Consider the following 8258-nt stretch of genomic DNA (forward strand, 5'->3'; position numbering starts at 1 on the left):
TGTTTTCCTAGCAGTCCATGGTATTCTCAATACTCTTCTCCAGCACCACAGCTCAAAGGCATCGATTCTCCTTCTATCCTCCTTGGTCATTGTCCAACTCTGCCTCTAAAATCCATCGGAGGGTCAGCTATGTTTAGGTTTGGAGTCTACAACACATAGAAACATTAATGCCAAAGCAGTAAGAGCTCTGGTAAGGAGTTGCGCTGCCAAACTAATGACACAAGGTTCCAATCCATCAGCTGCTCAGTGGGAGAAAGATGGGTAATCTCCCATGCAATTTACAACCTCAAAACCTGCTTGGAGGGTCAGCTAAGAAGCGCTTCCAACAACACAGAACACAACATAGACTAGGAAACACTTTTAATGTTCCTGTAACTGTCAATTATTTGTCTTTAGAATGTCTGAACCCATTCCCAGGTGGCATTGGTGACACCCTGTCACTATGATTTTCGGCAGAAGTGTCATGCAGAAATCTTGTAAGATAGTGAAGAGGGAAATCTGAGAAGATGAAAGGTATCAACTGTTTGTAATTTGAAGATCTCACATCATCCTGAAACAGACAATGAAATTTGGTGTCAGAAAGAGAAGAGATTTGTCGAAGATCACATAAGTGAGGGGTAGACCAGGAGAAAGAAGACATACAGGTCTTGTCTTGGATTATTCTTTAATGAATATTAAGTTTGTGTGGTTGCTGTGCACAGATTGCATTAGAGGAGGCTGATCCAGAAGGATAAGGCAAAGAAGCCGATCAGCTCCCAACCTAGAATCTTGTTACTCCAAGGGGACCTTTTATTTTTAATTGTTTTGTTTTTGGAAACAAAAGGATGGGTTTACCCAGGAAGCCTGTTCTACATCAGCTAAATTCATCATATTTTTAAGAAATATTAAGTAACATGGGTAACACTCTTTATATACTAGATGTTCTCATTGCTTCTAGTAACTTTAAAAAAGATGTTCAAGTAAAACTCAAAAACAAAAGACTAGGCCCACTCATTTGGAACCCTCCAGACTAGGGTTTTTGTAACTCTTTTTTCAATTTTATTAATTTTAATGAACATTTACAGAGATTTTGGATTTCCATTCATTCATTGTTGTACTTTTCTCCCTGCCTACCCCTCCCCCAACCCAGTTTATTCCTCTCTTTGAGAAGCAAAAGAAAGATTCCTTCTTTGGTGCATGGTTTTTATATGTAGTGTGTGCTGTCAACTTGGAACTGACTCAGCAGACCCTTCAGCAGGTTTTCAGAACCGGTAAATTACAGGGGAGGATATTGCCCATCTTCCTCCCATGAAGCAGCTGGTGAATTTGAACCATGTGCCTTTGGATTGACAGGGTAGTATCTTTGCCTTTCTTGAAAAATACAAATATTTTGTCATGAGGCTTTGAATCCCAACTCTCATTCCCACATGGCTCCTCCTTTTAGTCGTGCATGTTGTTAGGTACCGGCCATCAAGTCACTTAGCACTTTTATCAATCCTATGAACAACAGATCAAAATCTTGTCCTATTGTGCACCATCTTTGTGATGTCACCATGCTCAATGAAGCCTTTGTTAGAGTGTCCAATCCATTTCTTTGAGGGTCTTCCTCTCTTGCACTGATCCTCTTTAACTATCCAAGCATGACATCTTTTGCCAAGGACTTCCCCTTCTAACAACATACCCAAAGAGTGTGAAATGAACTTTTTACCCTCCTTGCCTCTAAGCACACCTAACTGCCCTTCCTCCAAGACAGCCTTGTTTATCTCACAGCCCATGGGATATTTCCTCCTCTAATGCCAAGTGACTTGATGGCACATAACAACAACAACAATGCCACAATTCAAAGGTGTTGGTTCTTCTACAGTCTTCCTTATTCATTCTTTAACTTTCAGATGCATAGAAAGCAACTAGAAATCTCATGCCTTGGATCAAGACACGTTAGTTTTTAAGCTCACATCCTTACTTCATGGGATCCTTGGGAGATCCTCAACAGCAGATTTTCCCAATGAAACACATCTTTTGGATTTTATGACTGCTGCTACTGTGGGTGTTGATTGTAGGTTAAAGTAAAGTGGAATCATTGACACCTATCTTTTTCTATTATAGTCTATTGGCACAGTGATGAGAATTTTTTCCCTTCATGTTAAAAATGTCATCCACAATGAAGCCTGTAGTCTTTGATCTTCTTTAGTATGTGCCTCAAGACTTCATCACTTTCTGCGAGCAAGGTTGTGCCATCTGTTTTGTTTGTTTGCTTGTTTTTTGGTTTGGTTTTTTTTTTGGTGCCATCTGTTTTAACACAGGTTGCTGATGAGTCTGCCATCAGTCCTGATGCTACATTCTTTTTTTGTATGTTATTGTTATGTGCTGTCGAGTCGCCTGTGACTCACAGTGACCCTATGTACAACAGCCCTAAACCCTGCTCTATCTTTTGCCAATCTTGCTGTCTTCGACACCCCTATCCCCATTACCCCAGTGGTGGAATCAATCCATCTCATTGAGGGTCTTCCTCTCCTACTCTGTCCTTCCACCCTCACAAGCATGATGTCCCTCTCCAAGGACTGATCCCACCTTGCAACATGTCCAGAGTATGTCAGAAGGAGCTTCAGAATCCTTGCCTCCGAGGAGCAGCCTGGCTTCACCCTCTCCAGGACGAACTTGTTCTCCTAGCAGTCCATGGTATATTCAGTACTCTTCTCCAGCACCAAAGCTCAAAGGCATCAACTCTCCTTCTATCATCCCTAGTCATTGTCCAGCTCTCTGATGCACAGCAAGTAATTGTGAAGATGATGGCCTGGATCAGGTGTACCTTAGTCTCCACACTGACATTGTTGCTCTTCAGTACTTTGGAGAGGTCTCTGACAGCAGACTTTTCCAATGCAGTTGTTTTAAGTTCCCAGCTGCTGGTGCCAAGAGTGTTGATTGTAGAGCCAACCAAACTGAAGCTGTCAACGATCTCAATCTCTTCACTATCTATCATGATGCTGTGAATCTGCCTAGTGGTGAAAATCTTTGTTGATGTTGAGCTTCATATTGAAGGCTGCAGTCCTTGACCTTCTGCAGCAAGCGCTTCAGGTCCTCCTCAGTTTCAACAAGCAGGGTTGTTTGTGTTTAGCATACAGATTGAGTAGTAAACAACATTTGTTCAATTGCTCAGCTAAAAGTGTATTCTATTTGAGCCAACTTTTCACCACCAAATGCATGCCCTCAGCAGATCCTGCTGGTTCTAACTCTGAAGTAAGGTTGGACTGCTCTTGTCTGCTCCTGGCCGCTCACCTGGACTTCCATTGCCACTTCCTGTATGATCTTTCCCTTTTGGATCTTGTAATTCTACATTCCATTCTCTATGCAGATTAGATTTATACATGTTAATTGGTTTGAGTCATACCCTTGCTTAAATTTATTAGGCAGCCTCCCACTGCTGTTGGACTTAAGAGCTACCCTGTGGACCTGTGTCACTCCTTTCATGCCGACTCTTTTCCTGCTTTAGGGTCATTTAGGACCTGTTTCTGAGGCTTAATCCTCTTTGCTCAGCTTTTCACAAGGCTGGCTCATCACCTAGGACAGCATTTCCATACCTTTCTGTTTTCCCTTTCACTATGCCATTTCACACTTAGAAAATTATCTTCTTAGTATGGACTGTAACATTTACAGGAAATGTAATAATGCGAGAGATCTATATAAGCTCTGGTGGCCTAGTAGATTAGGAGATTGGCCACCGATCCAAAGCAGGCAGGCAGACTCCACCAGCTGCTCCACAGTAGAAAGATGGGCAATCTCCTATGCGATTTACTGCCTCCAAAAGCCCACTGAAGGTCAGTTATGAGTCAGTTCCAGCTCGATGGCAATGAGTTGTTATGTGTGTGTGTGTGTGTGTATTCATTGTGTCTTATGGATTGACTAAAACTCACAGTGGCCCTGTGCACAATGATCTGCTGCCTGCACCCTGCGCCATCCTTGACCACATTGCTGCCGTCACAGTGTCAGTCCATCTCGTTGAGAGTTTCCCTTGCTTTCGCTGACCCTACACCTTTCCCAGCATGATGTCCCTTTCTAAGAACTGACCTGTTCTAACTACATGCCCACAGTATGAAGCAGTGTCATCATCCCTGCCTCCAGGGAGCACGCTGGTTGCACTTTATATATGTGAGCATATGTATCTCTACTCAAGGACTCATTGAGGTGGAATCGGAAGAAACTTGCAGCTAAGTCTCCAGAGGACTCATGGAGGCTCTGAATTGCATGGGAAGGGATGGCCTGTTTTTCTCCTGATGAACTTGAATTGTCAGCCATTGCTTTGAGAGCATACAGTAAATACTAGTGTTAAACATCTTCAAAGTTTTCAATGAGTACTTCTGAGTGTGCTTCCCAGGACATGGTTTTTATGTTTGAAAAGGCCGATTGCATTTCCTGATGAAGACACTATAAGGAAGATTGCTTCAAATTCTTGGTAGATGGTCTGTTTTGGAGAGTAAAACCAAGTCTCTCCTTATAGGCTAGGATTTTGAAGCTCCATCTCACATACTTTGGGCATGTGGTCAGGAGGGACCAGTCCTTGAAGAGGGACATCATGCTTGAAAGGGTGGGGGGATAGCGCAGGAGAGGAAGACCTCGGATGACATGGATTGATACAGTGACTGGGATAATGAGAGTTGATGTGTTGGAATTAGTGAGACTGGCTCAGGACAGGGCAGGCTTCAGAGCTGTTGTGCATAGGGTCACTATGAGTTGCAGGCATATATCAAACTGGATTCCAGCCATAACAACAGATGATAAAAAATATTATTTCCAATCATCCAGAAATGTTTCATAACTGAATTATATTTAAAGCGCTACCCTTTCTTATGCTAACAAATGTAATCTTGACTTTTCTTGTGAATGGATTTTAAAAGAATGAAATGCTTTTCATGAAAATAGAGGTCTCTGTGTGATACAATTAACAAGTTCTGATACTAGCAAACAAGTTCAAGGTTGAGCTCACCTTGGGCAATGCAGGAGAAAGGCCTGGAGGCGTCTCAAACACACTGCTGTGTAGTTGAGCTTACTCAGAGCTGACCCTTTCTTGGATTTCTGCTGGTGTAAATGACACGGTGGGCACTCTGGTGGCCTAGTGATAAGAAACCACACTGCAATCCCAGAGGCACAAGGTTTGAATCCACCAGCTGCTCTGCAAGAGGATGGACAGTGTCCTCTTATGTGATTGCTGTCTGAAAATCAGCTGGAGGTTCAGCTATGGGTCGGTTCCGACTTGATGACACACAACAAAAAATTGCACGGGGAGCTATTGCTCATCTTTCTCCCCTGGTGGATGTGAACCGTCCTTGGATTAATGGTGCCTGACTCCCTGGGAATGAGGCCACAGAAGCGCTATAGTGGGCTGTGGTGTTAAGGGTTTATTGTTCCAAATGACTTCCCTAGCCATTTTCCTTGACTATGTATGCCATGTGGATGGTAAGTGCAAATAGAGTGTGTTAGCCTATCCACAAGGGGGTTGGCTAGTCTTGCCATTAAATTGAGCAGATCCAGCAGCAAAACTCGAGAATCTCATCACCAACAAAGCAGCAGCAGAATGCAGCAAGCCCTTTGGGACCAGAGAGCCTCCCACCAGCCAGGCCTGGGCCTATGGGAGCGGCCATCACAGCTACAGCAGAGAACCAGAGAGCTGACGAGACACAGGGTCCTGGGACTGCTGCCCCGTGGGGAGCCAGAGTTAAGACAGCCTTTGCCCAAGTCTGTTAGATGGCTAATGGGGGACAGGGGGCAAGCCATAAATGGCAGAACTAAGTCTTGGAACACCGGCCTACAGCCATGGTAAGGCTGTTCCCATGTCAGCAGCTGACATGTCAGCCTAACTAAGTGATCGTATTCTATTGGTAAGCTGCATGTTAGCCCTTTGCCTTCCCTAACATGGTTCTTTGTGGTCTGTGAGCTATCACAAAGGATTTTGGACCCCGGAAAGCAATAATATTGGTGTTGGGATGAGTAGAAAGAGGTGCAAAAATGTGGGGGACATGCTTGACTCATGGGGACTGGTTTTGTGTTGTTTACGTGGACAGTTATCCTGTGTGGGGTTGACAAAGGTCAGATATGGCCTTCCCCGCAAGGCCAATGTTCTTTTTACAGAGGTTCAATAGATTCTCCCCCTTTTTTTTCCACTTTATTGCAGTTTGTATTTTTCTTTTTGGATAATGATATCTATAGTCAGCTCCAGGGGCCTACTTGTAAGGAGTTGCACTGCCAGCCAAAGGTGTGCATTTTGAATTCTACCAGTTGCTCTGCTGGAGAAGGATGGGTGTCTCCACCTGTGCAATTCACAGCTTTGGAAAACCCACTGCAGAGTCATGTATGATGGGTTGATTATGACTTGATACACAACAGCAACAACAACAAAAGGAATAAAGTGCACAGATTGGGAAAAGACTGTGACTGTTGTCAAAACAACTAGGATAAAGATTCAGAGAATGGTTGTACTCTGGTGTTCACCTTTTACACAGGGATTGGTTATGACCTGCCTACAGTCTCTGCAGGATCTGCTAACTGCTCACATGGTGTGAATAAGGACTGGACGGTTCAAGCCGGTTCAGCAGACCTCTGTTGCGTGCTCATGTGTATTGATTGCCCTGTGCTGGGCACCTGCTTCTAAGGAGAAAAAGTAGTTCTTGCCTTGTTGAGAAAGAGTGGAATCTTTGGGGTAAGCTGATGGTCAAGCAAAAAAATTGGCATTTTGAACTTGCTCAGAAAAGACAAGAAAGGGTTGGCTATCTGCTTCTGGAAGACCTTATTCATTACTATCGAGTTGGAACTGACCCTCCACTGGGATTCCAAGGCTGTACATAGTACAGAGGGGAATGCCAATCCTTCTCCTATAGAGCCATTGTTGAATTTAAACTGCCAGAGAGAACTTTGGATTAATATTGCAAGAACGTTTGAGTTATGATGCTAGAAGAGTAGAAAGTAAAACTGCAGTGCTTCTTGGAGGTGAGGATGGTGAAACTGCATCTCACATACTTTGGGCGTGCTGCTAGGAGGGTCCATTCCTTGGAGAAGGACATCATGCTTGGAAAGGTGGAGGGTCAGTGCAAGAGAGGAAGACCCTGGATGAGATGCACTGACACAGTGACTGTGGCAGAGATGGTGAGGGTGACACAGGATAGTGCAAGGTTCAGAATTGTTTGCTGGAAGGGTTTGTGTATTGGAATCAACCCCACAGCCACAGTGACATCATTAGTAGCTCACCAGGTCTTTTCTCCCTATCAGGGCTTCCAGTGGGTTCAAACTGTAGCAGAGGGGTGAATCATGTGATACCAGAGCCCCTTCTGTTCCTGTGGGCACATATTTTAAGGCAGGAAAGCTCTAGAGGGGAGGTGGGTCATGAACACGGTCTGCCAGGTTAAAGTGCTTGGCCTATCATGAGCCATTTAAAACAGGGAAGTGCCAAGATCAGATTTTCTTATGTAAATAGCAGATTTCTCACATTCCATGTCTCAATCACTGGTGTCTGCTTACAACTGTTCTTCTTCCTTTGTATACTTGAAAGCTCAACCACAGTTACCCTTTCTGTTATCTACATGAGTTATGTTGTACATGGGATTTTCAGAGACCTGCTATTTCAGAAGTGGATGGCCAATCCTTCTTCCTAGTCTGTCTTAATCTGAATGTTCAGATTTAGAGAAGGATCAGACAGACCAGCATGTTACAGAAAAAGTGAAAGATATAGAGAACTGCCAGAAGTCCAGACTGGGTTTAGAAGGGGCCGTGGTACTAGGGATATTGTAGCTAATATTAGATGGATCTTAGCTGAAAGCAGGGAATACCAGAGGAATGTATATCTGTGTTTCATTGATGATGCAAAGACGTTTGACTGTGTGGATCATAACAAACTGTGGCTGACTCTGAGGAGAATGGGAATCTCAGAACACTTGATCATTCTAATGTGAAATCTATACTTGGACCAAGAGGCAGTCGTCAGAACAGAGTAAGGAAACACTGCATGGTTCAAAATTGGGAAGGGCGTATGCCAGGGATGTGTCCTGTCTCCATACCTTTTCAACCTGAATGCAGAACAGATTATCTGGGAGGCTGGGCTCTATGAGGAGAAATGTAGGGTCACGATTGGTAGAAGAGCTATCAACAATCTGCGTTATGCAGATGACACAACCCTGCTTGGTGAAATTGAGGAGGACCTGAAGTGCTTGCTGCAGAGGGTCAAGGACTGCAGCCTCCAATATGGATTGAGGCTCAATGTCAAGAAGACAAAGATTCTCACCACTGGACCAATT

Source organism: Elephantulus edwardii, unplaced genomic scaffold (genome assembly GCF_000299155.1).
Source record: "Elephantulus edwardii isolate Elephantulus edwardi_28Jun2011 unplaced genomic scaffold, EleEdw1.0 scaffold00214, whole genome shotgun sequence".
NCBI lineage: Eukaryota > Metazoa > Chordata > Mammalia > Macroscelidea > Macroscelididae > Elephantulus > Elephantulus edwardii.